Here is a 19,499-nt window from a genome sequence, read left to right as displayed (position 1 = left end):
TTAATTCCTGGAATGGTGGGACTGTCATATGTTGAAAGATTGGAGCGACTGGGCTTGTATACACTGGAATTTAAAAGGATGAGAGGGATCTGACTGAAACATATAAGATTATTAAGGGATTGGACACACTGGAGGCAGGAAGCATGTTCCTGCTGATGGGTGAGTCCAGAACTAGAGGCCACAGTTTAAGAATAAGGGGTAGGTCATTTAGAACAGAGATGCGGAAAAACTTTTTCACCCAGACAGTGGTGGATATGTGGAATGCTCTGTCCCAGAAGGCAGTGGAGGCCAAGTCTCTGGATGCATTCAAGAGAGAGTTAGATAGAGCTCTTATAGATAGCGGGGTCAAGGGATATGGGGAGAGGGCAGGAACGGGGTACTGATTGTGTATGATCAGCCGAATGGCCTACTCCTGCACCTACTGTCTATTGTCTATTGTTATTCATTCTCCACTGTTACTAGTCTTGAATCAATTAACGAATCTCCGGACAACTTAAATCACAGTTCCTTTGCAGTCTACGAAATGGTGTAGTTGCTTAATATGAATCGCATGTTGATTTCTGTTTTTTGAGACCAGTAACTATATAAATTAAATTTACATCTCTGCATAATTAGCTAGCAATATAAAACAGGTAATGCTTAATAGTGTATAAATACTGTGCACCTCATGGGGTTACAGCTTCAGGAATTTGGCCGGACTCCGTACTAATTGTGATCTTGTATATTCTCCAATTTTCTGCTTAACTTCCTCTTTTTATTTTGCTTCAACTTAAGTTAATGGTATAGGTGGTATTTGTTCTTTGGCCTCTCTCTCAGGCTTCAGTAATGTTTACTGCCATTCATTCAAATCCTGTCATACCACAATATACAGAAACACCCAAAAGGAAAACTGGAACGCAGACCTGTAAAGCCAATAAAAATTCTAAACTGAGAATCGACTGAAGATGTTTGAATGAATAATTATCTTTATTACTTGTGGGTAATTTTGATCCAGGTCCTAATGATGTGAACGTTGTCTTTCAGATGAGATGTTTAAGTATCCTATCACACAATTACAAAGTAGGTGGGTGTTTATGCCATGTTGCTATTTATGAAAGCTTTTTTGGGCTCAGTTTGCAGCTACATTTTGTTAGACATTTCAAGGTAAATACTAGACTTTTGTCAAAAATGTAAAATATTAGCATGGTAAAATGTTCTTAAAAGTCATGCTTTAAGACCGTTAACAGTGTCCATGGAATATTGGACAGATCTGTTTTTATAAAAAGCACTTTCTAGTGTAAATTTAATGTCTGTCATTAACTGATGATGTACTGTATAGGAGGTATTGTATACTTTAAATAATGTAACTATCTTAAAGACTGATCGACATCTGATCACAGGTAAATCAAAAAAATTGTGACTTCAGTACAGAGACTTCCACACTTCATGTGTTAACGGAAATACTGTTGGTGCACTTGACTGCTTGGCATACAAGATAACAAAGTGGAGTCTATCCTTTACCATTATGTAAAGTCTCTGTAATGTTAATCCTTCCATCAAGGAGAATGCTATTGCAGTTATAATTGGTAATATTGTCACATGCACCATAATACAGTGAAAAACTATTTTGTAATTTATTTTTTATTGAAGTTCATCATCAAACAAACATTTCCATAAGATGTATTTCAGACATTGTACACATATATCATATAATCATATATATCACAAATCTCCACAAAGTATTTATCTGAGGTATACACTTATAGAAAAGAGTGGAGAGAAAAAACAAGCAAAGGAAAGAACTATGTACAAGTAGGGAGTGACTTTTCTTTTACAACAGATTCATTGATTTGTGAGAATAAAATCAGGCCTATGAGGCATTATGTAGTTAAACCATTTTTCCCAGTATGAATCAAATTGTTCCAGCTTATGATTAACAGATGCTGTTATCTTCTCCATTTTGTAAATGTCCATTGTAATTTCCATCCATGTATTTAAAGTTGGGCTCTCCTGTGATAACCATTTCCTAGTAAGAGTCTTTTTACCAGCCACCAACAGTATATTCATTAAATATTTATCTCTTTTCAACCATTCTTGAGGTATATATCCAAAATATATGGTCTTACTCTCTAAGGGTATTTCACATTTAAAAATGTCTTGTAGGGCATTGTGTATCCCCCTCAATAGTTTTTAATAACAGGGCAGTCCCAAAAAATATGATAATGATTTGCATTTTGATTTCCACAATTTCTCCAGCAAACAGGGAGGTTACTATCATAATGAGATTTCTGACAGGGTGTAATAAAATATCAAGTTTTTCCATCCAAACTCCCTCCATTTCTGTGAACTAGTACACTTCCATTGATACCTCCATATTGTTGTCCATTCATCCTCAGATATAATTATCCCTCCTTCCTTCTCCCATTTTGTTTTAATGCATGAAGTCGAATGTGTTTTAAGATTTGACAATCCCTTATATGTGCTTGAAATGATTCTACTACCATTATCTGAATTATATGCTTTTCTAAAGAGCTCTATCAAGCATGTATTTGCATTGGTTACATTTTTAAGCATCTTATTAACATATTGTCACATCTGTAAATACCGATTAAAAATCTTGTTTTTCTAATAAGTGTTTCTCTTTAAGCATTTCAAAACTGAACAATGTTCCTTCTTTCATTATGTTGCAAAGAACTGTTATTCCTTTAGCTGTCCAGTCCTTAAATCTAGCATCCAATTTATTTGGTGTAAAATCAGAGTCATATGCACACCATTTAAGAATTGCAATATTTCCCTCTAGATTATATTATTTTATAGTAGTTTTCCATACTTTAAGAGTCAATTTCACCCATGGGTTATCAATAGTATTTATGTACCTTTGCAGGTTGTTATCAGCCAAAATTGCTTGTATGGGGATGGGAAGTACCCGCTCCTCAATGTTTTCCCATTGAGCGTCATATGATGGGTTGTACCAACATTATCACAGCTCTCAACTGTGCTGCAAAATAATAATCTCTAAGAGAAGGTAGGCCCCATCCTCCCTTTTCCTTTGCTAATTGCAAAGTTTTGAGATGAACTCTAGGCCTTTTACCCTGCCAAATATACCTTGATAGCATCTTGTTCCATTCATTGAATTGATTTTGATTAATCTCTATTGGTAGGGTCTGAAAGAGATATAACAGTCTGGGCAGTATATTCATTTTAATAGACTCAATCCTTGATCTGAGACTGAAAAAAGGAATCAGGTTCCACCTTGCCACATCTTCCTTAATATTTTTATATAAAGGCTGATAATTACATTCTGATAATTTTGCCAAATCTTTTGGCATAATGATGCCCAAATATTTGAAAGACTCTTGTGTGCCATGCCCAGGGGTACCAACTTTCAATTTCTCTTGGTGGGCTATAGTAATATGAAAGTAATTGGGTTTTATCTATGTTGATCTTGTATCCTGATAATTGACCATATTGTTCAAAGGATTGCATCAATTTAGGTAAAGAGTATGTTGGTTGCCCTAGATAGATCAAAATGTCATCTGCATAACAAGCCAATTTATGCTCTGTTCCTTTAATAGTAATTCCCCTGATATCTTCATTTTGTCTGATGTATTGAGCTAATGGTTCCAGATATAGTGTGAAGAGTAGCGGTGACCATGCACCACCCTGTCTCATGCCCCTTTCTAGGGTAAGACTATTTGATAAATATCCATCGATTTTAATCCTAGCAGTAGGGTTGTCATATAGTGTTTGTATAGTTTTAATAATTGTATCTTGGAAACCAAATCTATGTAAAACTCTGTAAAGAAAATTCTAATTAACCGAATCAAATGCTTTTTCAGCATCCATGCTTATCACTATTGCTTCAATTTTATTTTTTTGTATATGATCCATAATGTGAAGTGTCCTTCATATATTGTCTTGTGTCTGGCGTTCTTGTATAAAACCTGTCTGATCGTTACGTATCTGTATGGGTAGAAACTCCTCTAATTGTTTGGCCACGATGGAGGTAAATAATCTATAATCTACATTAAGAACGGATATTGGTCTAAATGACCTGCATTCCATTTTATTCTTGCCTTCTTTCGGTATAGCTGAGATTATCGCTTCCTTCCAACTGGGTGGCATTTGTGCCTTTTTTAGAGGAAAAACTATTTTGCATGCCATCCATATAGATCATCTCACAACACAAGCATATGGAGTTAATACAAAGAAAAGCAATAACACAATCAGAATCTGGCATTACCATTACAGAAGTGCAGTACAGGTAGACAAATAAGGTAAAAGGTCATTATGGGGTAGATTGTGAGATCAAGAGTTCATCTTTAATGTACAAGTGGTTTATCCTGGAGTTATATAATAGGGTAGAAGCTGTTCTTGAGCATGTTTTCACACTTCAATATTTTCTTCCCAGTGAAGGGGGGGGGGGGTGTGAAAACAGAGAATGACCAAGGTGGAAGAGGTTTTTGATTATATTGTTTACACTTCCTGTTGTCTCAGGAAAGCAGCCAGAGTAGGCTAGATTTCATGATGGACTGAGCTGTGTCCACAGCTCCCTGCAATTTGTTGCAGTCTTGGGCAGAACAGTTGGCATGTCATCTGGATACAGTGATTTCTATGGCGCATGTATAAAAATAGATGAGGTTCAAAGGGACGTGGAATTTCTGTGGAAGTTGAGACACTTGTGTGCTTTCTTGTCCAGAGTGTCTATATCATTGAACCACAATAAACTATCAGTGGTGATTAGATTTTGTTTTGTTGATATTGGGGGGAAAGTTGCTGTCTTGTCACCAAGCCACTAGGTACTTTTTCTGTCCTGTCATTATTTGAGATCTGGCTCACGATGCCGGTATTATCTGCAAACTTGTAGCGGGAGTTGTAGAGCAGAATTATGATTGTATTGAGCGCAAAGTCAGAAACTGAGAAAGTAGTCTTGAGGGGCATGTAATGTCCAAAGGTGTAGGAAACTGAGATGTTTGGACTGTGTTATAACTAAGATTCAAGGTGAGTTCACCTTTTCTTCCATCAATGGGCATGTTTATTCCATCAGGGAGGAGGTATAGGAGCCTGAAGGAACACACTTAATGTTTTAGGAACAGCTTCTACCCCTCCACCAAAAGATTTCTGAATGGTTCCTGGACCCCGGAACAGTACCTTACTATTTTTTGCTCTCTTTTCACACTTTATTTATTTACTTTTTAAAGTATTTTTATTACAACTTAGATTGTTTTATTAAGTATTGCACTGTATTGCTGCTGCATAACAACAAATTTCACAACATGTCAGTGATAATAAACCTGATTATGATGCTATGATTGTGGAGATTATTGTACATTGTACTTTTGTTAGTTTGTTCAATTTTCCTTAATGAGGAGTGATGATATTTTCCTAAGGGGTAAAGAAGAGCAAAGCCAAAGGTAGAAAATAAATATCGTCTGCTGAGTCAAGTCAAGTCACTTTTTATTGTCATTTGGACCATAACTGCTGGTACAGTACATAGTAAAAAAGAGACGACGTTTTTCAGGACCATGGTGTTACATGACACAATACAAAAACTAGACTGAACTATGTAAAAAAAAAACAACACAAAAAAACTACACTAGACTACAGACCTACCTAGGACTGCATAAAGTGCACAAAACAGTGCAGGCATTACAATAAATAATAAACAAGACAATAGGGCAGTAAGGTGTCAGTCCAGGCTCTGGGTATTGAGGAGTCTGATAGCTTGGAGGAAGAAACTGTTACATAGTCTGGTCGTGAGAGCCTGAATGCTTTAGTGCCTTTTCCCAGATGGCAGGAGGGAGAAGAGATTGCATGAGAGGTGAGTGAGGTTATTCATAATGCTGTTTGCTTTGTGGATGCAGCGTGTAGTGTAAATGTCTGTAATGGTGGGAAAAGAGACCCCGATGATCTTCTCAGCTGACCTCACTATCCGCTGCAGGGTCTTGCAATCTGAGATGGTGCAATTTCCGAACCAGGCAGTGATGCAGCTGCTCAGGATGCTCTCAATACAACCCCTGTAGAATGTGATGAGGATGGGGGTTGGGAGATGGACTTTCCTCAGCCTTGGCAGAAAGTAGAGACGCTGCTGGGCTTTCTTTGCTATGGAGCTGGTGTCGAGGGACCAGGTGAGATTCTCCGCCAGGTGAACACCAAGAAATTTGGTGCACTTAACGATCTCTACCGAGGAGCCGTCGATGTTCAGCGGGGAGTCAACAACCATCTCTTGTTCACATTCAGAGACAGGTTGTCAGGAAGAAGAGGTGGATAATGATAATGTATTTGTACAGTTGCTGAAAGTAGCAGGAGTGATTCTGAAATATGGAGACCAACCGAATAAGCTAAGTATGTTGTTCAAAAAACTATTCTACTATTTTCATTTTTTGAATAAATATTTTCAAAGTTCTTTTGTAGTTAGTAAGTTTATCGATAAGAAAGCAACTCGCTTGAAGAACTCAGTGGGATGGGTAGCATCTGTAGAGGGGAATGGGCAGTTGACATTTTGGATCACCTGTCTGGTTTGTCACTCTAGATTCCAGCATCTACAATGTCTTGTGTCTCCAATGATTATCACGTGGAAGGACTGAGCGTCGTGTTCTCTGTAAGTTAATTGGTCGATAACCGTTAAAATTTTTAATTTTAGTTGATGACATTTTCAAAATGTCTTTGGAAAGTTCAACAGGTCCAGTGCATTGGATGTGAGAGTTCTGCATTTGTTCTTCTATTTTGATGAAAAAGCAACTGCATTAGTCTGATGGAAGTTTCCATCATAACCTGTTGCGCTTCTCACCTGGAGACTGCTTAATTTATCTTTGTATCTTTGGCATCTAACAATTATTTGGGCCATTGTAGCCAAAGTATTTCCAGCCTTACTGAATATTTTTTCAACCATGCTTCCATCTAGGTTCCTTCTATGGTGATTCTAGGTAATACAGTTCTTCAATTTTTTACATTTGCCTTTAAACCGGACATGACCTGACCTTTGTCAGAGGGCATTACCAAGATGTCACCAGAGTTTGACGTTAATTATCTGGAGTACTTGTAAAGTTGACATTGTTCTGTTACGAATATGCCACAACTCTGAGGGGCCGAAGGGTACAAAGTCGCCCCCTCCTTTTTGAGAATCGCAAGATCTCTATTAATTCGGGTCTGGGACCCAGGAAATGAGAGAGAATCCACAAGGTTTGGAATGTGTCCTGGCCTCAGCGAAACAAAGCCACTGATAACGGCCATTGTCTCTTGGAGACGGAATTGTGTATTGAGTACTGTAATATTCATTGAAGCCCCTCAGGGGACGACCAGAGTGGGCTGGTTGAGGGATTGCATCATCCCAACCTGATTGACATCTGAGACCTCGTGAGTAAGGATAAAAGAGGGTCTGGGGAACAACCCCTTTAGACGCACCAGGAGAAACACTAGAAATCCCGTGACAGCGTTTAATAGCGACAGCCGGTGGGGGGCTCGTGTGCGTCCTTCCCTTGCCTGGGATTGGCGGGCTCGCCACGGAAGAATGGCTTAGCTAAAGGAGAGGCCACAAGTGAACGGCCACACCAACGGGACTCTGACGGATCGAAATCATAAAAGGAAAGCTGGCAAGTTTCTCAAAATCTCTCTCTCTCTCCAACCATTGTCACACAGCGGTCCCCAAAGGCTGCAGCCTGCATGAACTGAGTGACTTTTATATTTCCATCGGACAATACATTATCCCCTAGACAACAATAGAGCTTATTTCTTATTGATTATTATTATACCCGCACTTTTAGATTTAGTATTGACGACGTATATTATCTGTATGTTTGCATTGATATTATTTTTGTGTATTTTTACTAATAAATACTGTTAAAAATCGTATCATCAGACTTCAACGGACCTCGCTATCTTTGCTGGTAAGTGACCCAGTTACGGGGTTCGTAACAGTTCTTTTTGCAACAGATTAAAGGTCCCCTGATTCAAGTTTTGAGACTACAAGAGATTTATTAATCTTTCTATTTATCTGTCTGATACAGCATGGTACCAGGTCCTTCCGGCCCAACAAGCTCATGCTTAAATATTCAATTTAAATATTTCAGTTTAAATATTCAAAGTGTGTTTATCAAAAGTACAAAGTAACTGGATACACACAAGAGTTGTGATTTTTTTCCGGCCAGTATTTTGCAGTCAGTAATTGCAATATACTGCTGGAGAGAGTGGTGGAACCAGACACAAGTGAAATGTTGAGGTGAGTACTTGAGTCGCCCAGGCATAGAAGATTGTGAATGGGTGCCCATTGGTCATTGTGGATATGGTGGGGCGAATGGCTTGTAACAATGCTGTATGATTCTGATTTTGCTCACTTTGGAGACAGTTTTACTCAATGACAACAAATGTTGTTCAATGTTCTGATTTTGTATTTAGGATTTCAGTGAACCAGAAAAACAGCGGTCATGACTGTGTTGTGATTATGTTTGATGTTATTAAGGCTGCTGAACGTTTCAAAAAGTGACAGCTGAAGCTTGGATTAAGGTGATCTGATATGTCATGTAATTATTGGGTTAACATTAAGTAGGCTATAGTAATAAAATAGTTTGCTGTAAAGTTACTCTGTATGCATTGTAGCCACCTCTGAACCTCATGGATGCCGCTTGTCTTGCACAGGCCTACCATAGTGATTGAGGCCAATACTGGGGTCTGTGACTATTTTTAACTTTCTTTCCTTGTTTCATAGCAATGTGTTCTGAGTAAACACAAGATAGTTGATGGTGGAGTGTAATGAACAAACTTTATTAATGCACTCCATGCTAACTTTATCTCGTTATGCACAATTTTGCTTTCATCTAATGTACACAGAGAAAACCTCATAATATTCCTAAGTTATTTTATTCATGTTTATCATTTGCTTAACTTGGAAAAGACTTATGATATAAATGCTTTTATCATCATTAAAATGGATTGTATTATCCCCGTACTACAATAACTAGATCTTCCTACCATATTAAACTATTCACTCTGTTTATTATCCCAGGCAATAAATACAGTATAACTACTTTTAATTACTGCCATTGTTATCACTTATTTCCTTAAACCTTTTATATTAAACACTGACTCCAAAAGCAGGTAGTAAGCTGTGCTTCCTTTTTGTAAAACACATCTGGTTTATCTTTGGAAAAACTTGTTTCATGATTCTAAAGTTAGCAATCAACTAGTAACTTTAAGATGTCCAGGATGTTCCCCTCTTATTTTTTCACCAGCATCTTGGATTCAATGCTCCCCCTCCAATTCAAAAAGATCATGGCTGATCTTCTCCAGGTCTCAGTTCCTCTTTGACTTCAGTTTACCAATCTTACTTTCATGCCCCATTTAAAATATTTCCAAAGATCTAGCCTTCACAGCCTTACAGGGCAGAGTTTTTCAAAGATTCACCCATTGCAAACATCTGCAACTAGGTGTAATAATATTCATATTGCACCTTTCAAAACTAATAATGTCAACAGCAGCATTTAATAATGATAGCAACATTTAAGGCTTAATTTTAAAAATCAAGCATAAAATGTTCTATAGATGTACATTAATGCATTTATTCCTGAAGTACATTAGATATTGATCTTCATTTGGTAATTGTGGGAGAATTATCCTTAGTATATTGATTATAAGAACTTTGGCAGAGTAGAATATAAATAGAAACAAGAAGCTTTTTAAAAAACTATTTCCAATCAGCTTATACCTTTCTGATAAGGTATCGACTCCACATGGTATATTTACCAGGGTTCTAGCTTCCCTCTTGTTCAAATGACCATACACTTGAGATCATTTGTGGTGACTGGTTGTTGAAAAAGTGAAGACCTAATCTTATTCACAGTGGGGACCTATGCAAGCATTTTCTCAATTTTGATTATCATATGTGCTTGTGGGGCTGGCCAGTCCTTGCCTCTGAGGCTTAATAGTGTGTGCTTCTCCTTACACCACTTGAGAAGATAAAACACAGGAGCAGAATTAGGCCACTTGACCCATCAAGTGTGCTCCACCAATCCATCATGGCTGATTCTACTGCCTGATCACCATAACCTTTGAAGTCCTTCAGTTCTTGATTATTATCAACCTCCGCAGTAAATATACGCAACCGTCTGTAGCAATGAATTTCACAGATTCAAAACCCTCTGGCTAAATAAATTCCTCCCCATCATTGTTTTAAAGATGCTTCCTTGTATTCTGAGGCTGTGCCCTGTAGTTCTAGACTCTATCCAGGCCTTTCAATATTCCATAGGTTTCAATGGGATCCCCCCCCCCCAATTCTCTAATTTCCAGCGAGTACAGGCCCACCCATCAAGTTCTCCTCATACGTTAACCTTTACCTAGGATCATTTTTTTAACCTCTTCTAAAATCTCTCTAGTTCCAGCATATCCTTTCTTCGATAAGGGGTTCAAAACTATTCACAATACTCCGTGCCATAGCCTTATAAAACTTAAGTTCTGCATATTTCCTAAAATTAAACTGGTTGCTTGCCGCAGATGAGTGTTGTAATATGGAACTTCAATCACTTTAACTCAAGCTGCAGCCAGCCTGACCAATGAGGAAGGCTTGCAAAGGTTCTGTCATTAGAGAGCCTTTAAGCAGAAACCAAGCCAAAGCCACCTATATCCAATGAAGGACATTTGAAAAGTTGTCATTGTAATAGAGGAAGCAAGATGGACAGTGGGAACAAAAGAATAAATGTCAAGACAGCAATACATTATTCAGATAATCTGTTTCAGTGATGTTAGTGTCAGCCTACATAATATGCTTGTGATAATCAGTAACAAAAGTTATAAAGACTTTGACTGATTTCTGTTACTATTTTCTTGCAGGTGATTGAAAATGTAGATTCTGCTGCTGAGTACAAGGTAACTAATTTCATTTACTATCTTTCTACTTTGTCCTGTGTTTCAGTACGTTGGCCTAATGTACTCAAATGAGGAAGCACCCCATAAGAGCCAGAACATAACTGTTTAATTTTAGCATTTAACCTGCCAATAATAGTCAAGTTGAACTTTCCTCTTATCTAAAGGGGTTGTAAAAGGGTTCCAAACAAATGAGGTGCTAGAATCCTATGTAATTTACAAAAATAATGGCAAATTAATCACAATAAAATTCTGATAGAACATAACTCATTTGTAGAATGGGGAGAATATTAATTAGCTGTATTTTCCTACTGGGAAGGGTGATGGCTACTGCATAGAAACAGGGTCTGATGGACTACCACGAATCAGTCAAGTTTTCCCATTAGTTGCATGCATTTCCTTTTTTAATCTAGCAACTGGAACTTAGAGAGATCAAAATGTTAATCATAGTCTTTCAAAATTCAATGTCAAGAGAATGTAGAGGGTCCTCTAGAAAGCACGTAGAATATGAGTATTGGTGAAAAGAACAGTGATCATTTGTCATCTGGTATCGGTGGTGAGTTACCGCTCTTCATCATTGCAAGTATTACCTCACAATTGTTACAAAGTTCAAAGTAAATTTATTATCAAAGTACATATATGTCACCATATACTACCTTGAGATTCATTTTCTTGCAGGTACTTAGAGAAAAATGAAGAAATACAATAGAGTCAATAAAAAACCCAAACGCAAAGACTGATGATCAACCAATATGCTAAAGAAGCCAATTTGTGTAAATGTAAATAAATAATAGATAGATAAATACTGAAACTGTGGGGTGTAGAGTCTCTGAAAGTGAGTCCATAGGTTGTGGAATTAGTTCAGAGTTACAGGATTTTGCCTCAGCATTTGTGTATCACTGTCTCAAATCAGAATGGGATGTGAATCAGTAAGAGAAGTGACAGCAGGAGTAGTGGTTCTGCTGCCACTGTTATTCTAAGTATTGAAGCCATCTGCTAAGGAGATGCTATCAAAGAAGGAGATGCTGCAATGGATCGTACAGATGCTACATCAATGTTGGAAGAAACAAATGTTTCCCTACTCTTTCCCATAGCATTGAAGTTTTTATCTATTTCAGTATTAGAAAATTATTACTGGGTCTGATTCCACCACCCTTCCAGGCTGTATATTCAATATCATATCTACTCTCAATATACGAGGGGTAATTGATAAGTTCCTGGCCTAAAGGAGAAGGAGATGAGTTATTAACTTCAAACTTTCTGCATGTTGCATGCATGTGCATGTAACGAGAACTGTATAACTCATCTCCTGCTGTGGACACTTTCTGGAGGTCCAAGATCCGTATGCTCCACGACCGCTGGACTAAGTGTGTAAATGTAGGAGGGGACTGTGTTGAAAAATAAATGTGTAGGTTTTCTAAAATTGACTCCTTCTACCGTAGGCCACGAACTTATCAATCACCCCTCATATGTCACTCTAGATTGCTTGCAGATCTTTCGGTGAAAGCTTAATATCTACTTTATTTAACTAACAAGAATTACTATATTTTGTTGTACTCATTGGATTCGGGTGTTGGGAGAATATTTGTTACTTGCTGTTCTTGGAGAGAATGTAAAATGATTACTTTTTTTGCTGTTAATGGTAAAGTCTCATCAGTTTTGTTTGTGTTTTTAATTTCCATCTGAAGGGAATAGATTTTTTAGTTCTCCTGATCCTCCATACAGCTGGGGCAAACAATGGCAAGAAACAAGTAGAGAAACTGTTATGTGGCGAGATTCGCCTCGGCCTTAGCAGGGATCAGCTTCTGCAGGTTGCATTCCGGAGTCATGCTCTGGTTAGTATCATCAGTCATCTGCAGGAGCTGCTCTTTCCCTGATGTCAAAAGTCTTAAACCTCCAGCTGAAATATTCAACTAATACTGTTTTGTTTAAGCCAGCTCCAGATTTCAGTATTTGCATAATGTGTCTACAACTGCCTTTTTATCTTTTGCAGCTTTTTTGCAACACTTTTAAATAAACTGTAAAATGTAATCGTGCTTCAGGTTCAATGTGGTACTGACAATGAATAATCATAGATTCAGTTATTTTCAGCTGCCTCTAGAAATATCTTGCCCTTCTGCTCTCTCCCTACATATAGAAAAATCCCATGTGTATTTCTTTCAGTCAAACTAATTGCCCTCTAAGTCTGTGCATTCCAGTTGCTACGATCCACAAGAATTTTCTGAGCCCTGATATGAATTTATATTTGATCAATTTGCATTTGAGAAAAATGAGAAAGGATAACTATTTTAATTGGGTTTGGTTTATTATCAGGTCATAACAACTCTGGGTGATTTATAGCAACAACATTTTGTTTTAGGTAGACTGCTCTCTTAGTTTTCCATTATCATGTTTTCTCACCCCATTTCTTTCGAATGCCTTACCAATGGTAGGTATTCGTACTTTTTACACTATTCAGTCTTCACCTGTTTATGTATATCAGGGTTCAGAAGAGATTCATTAGAATGATTCCAGGAATGAAAAGCTTATTGTAAAAAGGACCGATTGATGGCTCTGGGCCTGTATTCACTGGAATTCAGAAGAATGAGAGGGATCTCACTGAAGCATCAAATGTTGAAAGGTCTTGATAGAGGGGATATGAATATGATGTTTCTTATGGTGGGGGAGTCTAGGACCAGAGGACACAGCCTCACAATAAAGCAATGTCCATTTAGAATGGAAATGAGGAGGAATTTATTTAGCCAGACAGTGTTAAATCTGTGGAATCTGTTACCTCAGGCAGCTGCGGAGGCTAAATCATTGGGTATATTTAAGGCAGAGGTTGATATATTCTTGATTACTCAGGGCATGAAGGATTACGGGAAGAAGGAAGGAAGAGGGAAATGTTGAAATGGCGGAACAGACTCTATGGGTTAAGTGGCCTAATTCTGCTCCTATATCTCTTGGTTTTATGATCATGTATAATCTTACATTTCATTCCTCTCCGCCCTCCCACACCTCTGCTTTGAAAAAATATAAACCCTCTACCCTCACAAAATGCTGGAGGAACTCAGCAGGCCAGACAGCACCTATGGAAAAAAAAGTACAGTCGACGTTTCGGGCTGAGACCCTATGGCAGGACTGGAGTAAAAGAGATGAGGAGTAGATTTAAAAGGTGGGGGAAGGGAAAGGGAAACACTAGGTGATAAATGAAACTGGGAGGGAGAGGGATGAAATAAAGAGCTGAAAAGTTGATTGGTGAAAGAGATACTGGTCTGGAGAAAGAGCAGTCCGAAAGGAGAGAACAGAAGGTCATGGAAGAGAGGAAATGGGGGAGGAGCACCAGAGAGAGGCGATGGGCAGCCAAAGAGATAAACGAGAGAAACTGCAGATGCTGGAAATCAAAGCAACACACACAAAATGCTGAAGGAACTCAGCAGGCCAGGAAGCATCTATGGAAAAGAGTAAACAGTCGACATTTTGGGCCGGGACCCTTTGCGTCTGTACTTTTTTCCATAGATGCCGCTTGGCCTACTAAATTCCTCCAGCATTTTGTGTGTGAGGCAAGGAGAGGAAGTCAGAGAGGGAAAGGGGAATGGTGAAGAGGGGAGGGGGCCATTACCGGAAGTTCGAGAAATCGATGTTCATGCCATCAGGTTAGAGGCTACCCAGACAGAATATAAGGTGTTGCTCCTTCAACGAGTGTGACTTCATCGTGACAGTAGAAGAGGCAATGGATTGACTTTAGCAGAATGGGAATGGGAAGTGAAATTAAAATGGGTGGCCAATGGGAGATCCATTTTAATTCCACTTCCCATTCCCATTCCAAAATGCCAAAGGTTCTTGGCCCGAAATGTTGACATTACTTTTTTCCATAGATACTGCCTGGCCTGCTGAGTTCCTCCAGCATTTTGTGTGTGTTGCTTGGATTTCCAGCATCTGCAGATTTTCTCTTGTTTGAACCCTCTGTCCTCCCTCACTTCTGAGGAAGGAGTTGCCTACTCAAAACATTGACTGGTTTTTCTTTGCACAGATGCTGCTTAACCTTTACAACATTTCTGTTTTTGTATCAAATTACAGCATCTGCTGTTTTATTTGTTTTTCACAGTTTTTTGATTATTTTGGCTATGTTTAATGCAAAATAAGATGGCTGATGGCGTGGTGGCATAGTGGCATCAGCGCCGGACTCCGGGGTGAGTGGTCCCGAGTTCGAATCCGGCCGGCTCCCTTACACGCTTTCCATCCATGCTGGGTTGAGCGTCAAGCTAGCAACTCGACCTCGCTTTAAAAAAACCACACCGTATGATGAGCAATCATCAAAAAGATCGGTGCAAAAAGCTTGTCACGACAGCGCCCCAATGACTCCACCAGGAGTTAAGGGTTATTCCACTAATTCATGAAAAAAACACTTTCCGCATAGATAATTAGATTGCTAGATTATTAGATTAGAAGTGGTGAACCACTTCTTGAAGTATGACTTTTCACTGTGCAATACGTTCACAAAATGTTTTGTGTTCAGCATTGTGAATCACCCAGTTGCAGAAAAAAAATCACTCTACCCTTCGAAAAAAATCCTATTATTTTATTCCAGGTTGTCGGTGAATACTTTCCTTCTGTGCTGTCCTTGGCTCAGACTCTGCTGAGATCCCCAGATTAAGTCAGGTGTATAAACTTGCCTTTATGATGTTTGATTCCTACTGTCTGCAGGTAAGAGAAGAGCTTCTGTTGTTTTTTTAATGGAAAGCTGACTTTTTGTAAGGTATGGTATAATGATCATTTTCAAATTTCTCACCTAAGTACTTATTTTCTTATGCCTGTTTACAGTGATAGAATGGTAAGTTGGTGAAGCAGTAATTCAAGGCTTGGACTATTTAACAACAAATTTTAGTTTAAATCCCATCATTGCAGTTGGGGGATTTAAAGTCAATTTACTTTCACTAAATAAATTAAAATGAAAAAAAAAGAACATTAAGTAATCTTAACCAGAAGTAGAATCGTGGTTATTATCACTGACATGTCATGAAAATTGTTTTGCAGCAGCAGTATAGTGCAGTATATAAAAAATTACTATAAATTACAGTAAGATTATATAAAAAATAAAATAATGCCAAAAGAGCAAAATAGTGAGGTAGTGTTCATGGGCTTTTCCTGATGGCAGAGGGGAAGAAGCTATTCCTAAAACATCTGAGTGTGCATTTTCTGGCTTCTTTACCTCCTTGATGGTAGCAATGAGAAGAGAGCAGATTTTGGATGGTGATGGTCTTTTATAATGCATGCCACCTTCTTGAGATACCACCTTTTGAAGATTGAAATAAAACTCCTTATGGTTCACTCACTGTTTGGGAATAAAATCTATCATTCTTGTGTAGTCTTGACCACATATGACTCTAGACAGTTACTTGCTCTCCTCCGGCAGATTTCTGAACTGTCCATGAACACCACCTCTCTATTTTGCTCTCTTTTTGCACTGCTTTTTAAAAAATATTTCTTATTGTAATATATAGTATTTCAATGTATTGCATTGTATAGCTATAGCAAAACAACAGAATTTATGACAAATGTCAGTGGTAATGAAGCTGATTCTGATTGTGAAGAACCAAGATATAATAAAAACAAAATCCTGTGGATACTGTAAATCTGAAATGATACTCAAGAAAATACCAGTCCAGTGGACAGGCAAGAAGCAGTTAATGTTTTAGGGCAATGTATTTTGTGAGATTGCAGTTTGATCTTTTTTTAAAAAAAAACAGGATTTTCTGCTTTTATTTCTAATGTTCATTACATGTGTGTATTAACATTCAAGCTATTTTAGAATAAGAAAACAGTTGTGATTACATCTGTACAGGAGGTTGTTGGTGACACATGTTTGCAGTGGTTTCACTGCACAGGTGGATATCGCACTCCAAGTGCTCATAGACTTCGTCTCCCAGTGCTCATCTGCTATGGCTGTCTATGTTGTATTCATGAAGGTTGATTGATTTTATATTTTACTTTCAAGAGAAACATTTAAGATATTTAAGAATATGGCTTTCTCATTGTACTGGTATCAGATGCCACACAATGATAAACCATTCGTTGAGAATAGTTTCACATGAAATATGCAGCAGATTCCAGATTTTTCTTTTTAACTGCAGCCTTGCCTCAATAGCTCATAGTTAAGTATTTGTGGATCATTGGAAAAGCCAGTCTTTTTTGCCCTGACCTCATTTTCCTTAAGAATATAAGAAACAACAAGAATCAGTCCATCATCCCTTCATGCCTTCCTCACCATTCGATCAGATCATGACTAATCCAGTTTTAGCATCAACACCACTCATGCTTTCTCTTAAACCTGACTCCTGTGTAATTGAGGTATCTGTCATTCTGCGTGCTACATCAGAGGTTTTCTACTTTGATGCTTCCTGCTGCATGCAATAAAGCCCAGCATTCCTTTAGCCTCCTTAATTATTGTTCCTTTGGTATGCTGACTACTTATGTTTTATTTCTTAGGACCTTGGATCACTTCATATTTACATTGCAGTTTCACTCCATTGAATTTTTTTCCAAAGTTTATACTTCACAGTTTCTTACTTTTTACTCTTTCTGTCAACTTGCTCAGTGGATTTATCTATTCATATTTGCATGCTCTTTAGGACCTCCTTTCTATTTGCTAGCTCACATATCGTGGTATCATTAACTTAGCAATCGTGGCACCACAGACCTGGGTTCAGATGACCCCAGACACCACTGTCGTTGGCCAAATCAAAGGTGGTAACAAGTCAACATATAAAGTTCAAGTTAAATTTATTATTAAAGTACATATGTATCATGTGTGTATGTGATCACATATGTGTCATATATGCAACCCTGAGATTCATTTTCTTGTGGGCATATCAATAGAGTAATAACCAACTTGGGCGATCAACCAGAGTGCAAAAGACAACAAATATACAAATACAAATAGAAATAATAATATTCCCCTCAGTAAGTATACCATTGAGGGTGATGATTCAGGTAAATGGAGCTCATCATCCTGGGAAGGTAGTCCATCTAAGAGAGGGAAAACTCTGATTTCAAACCTCTGCTGCCTTGCGGCCATACCCACTCAAGGGAAAGGCTTTGTGAGTGAACCCTGAGGACAAATCCGGAGCTGGAATCCCTAAGGCAGTCCGACGTTGCTTTCAACCTCGCTCTGGCAACTCCTGCGATGACACTGGTGCCAAGCTGTCTCGGCCCTTGCCCTTCCCGATGACAATGGGAGGTGTAACTGGCCTGATCTTATGTAGAGCCATTGAAGAAAAGCTTGAGGTGGATCCCCAGCCACCTCCACGGGTGCTTGTTTACTTTCCTCTTGATGCCTTCTACAGAGGTCATGGGGAACTTGTACACCATGAAAAGCCAGAGCAGCCTTGGTAGAAGACCATGTTGGAACAACCATGTCTTAAATTTATCAGGGAGTCTGGTTTTGTTGAGCTTCTTCAGCCACGCTTCTCTCTGCTTTATAGTGTTAGTGATGTTGGCACTGCCTGTCATTGCTGTATGAACCCACTTTCCAAGACACTTTACTGGGTTGTCCTGTATGGATGGAATGACTTCTTGAAGGCTGAGCTTGTTAATACCTTGCTCTTTTTGATCAACATGCATCTGGACTTCCTGGCCTTGAAGATCATCCTAGCTAAGGTAGCTACATTGCCCAGGGTTTCTAATACCTTTCTTACTTGGATGTGGATTACAGTGGTTAGTGTGATGTCATCCATGAACCCTCATATTGCAGGCTGTTGGATGCTGGGTTCCAACACTGGACCTTGGGTTGCGCCTGCTGCTGCTTTCATACCCGTAACACACAAGATGGGGGAGATGGTGCAGCTAGATGGAATCCCTTTTTGGAGGTCTTGCCAACTGGTTGTAAAGTGATCTGAAGTGAAGTGTAGCTTGAAACCTGCTAGGTAGCTGGTGATCATGTCTTGTGTTACTGGCGGGACATAGTAGTGATCCAGGCTAACCTAGATGAGGATGTGTGGAATTGATCATAGACATTGGCTAGGTCTAACCAGATGACTGTTTTGGTCGCCTTTCCTCTACCTGACCTCACGGATCAATTAGCTGATTATTGAGGTGTGTTCAAGGCACCCAGAAAAACCCAGGATGCCACTTTTCCAGATGGATGTGTTCATATAATGGTTCTCCATTAGGTAAGAGGTCAGCCTTCTCAGAAGCACCAAGACTACCTTGCACTCCATGATAAGGAGGGAGATTGTCCTAAACTGGATGATTGTGAAAGAATTCAGCAATTTTCCAGCTTAGTGGAATAAAGCCTTTGGTTCTAATTATCTTCCACAACCTCCAGAGGAGCTTTGGGCATTCCTTATATATAAGGTATATAAGGAAGAACATACAGTATACTATACATTGTATATACAGTATAAAACGTATTCACCCCCCTTAAAAGTTTTCATGTTATATTGAGTTTATAACTTTGAATCACAGTGGATTTAATCTGGAGTTTTTGACAATAACCAACAGAAAAAGACTCTTCATGTCAAAGTGAAAGAGCTCCACAAAGTGAGTTAAATTAATTACAAATATAAAACATAAAATAATTGATTGCATAATCACTCATCTCTTTCAACTTGGTACTTAGTAGATGCACCTCTGGCAACAATTACAGCCTTGAGTCTGTATGGGTAGGTCTCTATCAGTTTTTCTTA

The 19,499-nt window shown here is 38.5% G+C and overlaps 1 long non-coding RNA gene across 1 annotated transcript in view; it reads left to right on the top strand.

The window, feature by feature from the left end:
* The window catches only part of LOC140742129 (uncharacterized), a 501,191-nt gene extending 485,725 nt beyond the window's left edge, over window positions 1-15,466 (top strand). The window contains exons 2-3 of the long non-coding RNA XR_012102230.1: window positions 10,801-10,836; window positions 15,404-15,466. This is a non-coding gene — a long non-coding RNA (uncharacterized lncRNA). The remainder of the gene's footprint in view (window positions 1-10,800; window positions 10,837-15,403) is intronic.
* The last annotated feature ends 4,033 nt before the right edge of the window (window positions 15,467-19,499 follow it).

Source organism: Hemitrygon akajei, chromosome 19 (genome assembly GCF_048418815.1).
Source record: "Hemitrygon akajei chromosome 19, sHemAka1.3, whole genome shotgun sequence".
Taxonomy (NCBI): domain Eukaryota; kingdom Metazoa; phylum Chordata; class Chondrichthyes; order Myliobatiformes; family Dasyatidae; genus Hemitrygon; species Hemitrygon akajei.
The sequence above is the reverse complement of the archived record's forward strand: the minus strand, read 5'-3'. Positions and strand labels throughout refer to the sequence as shown.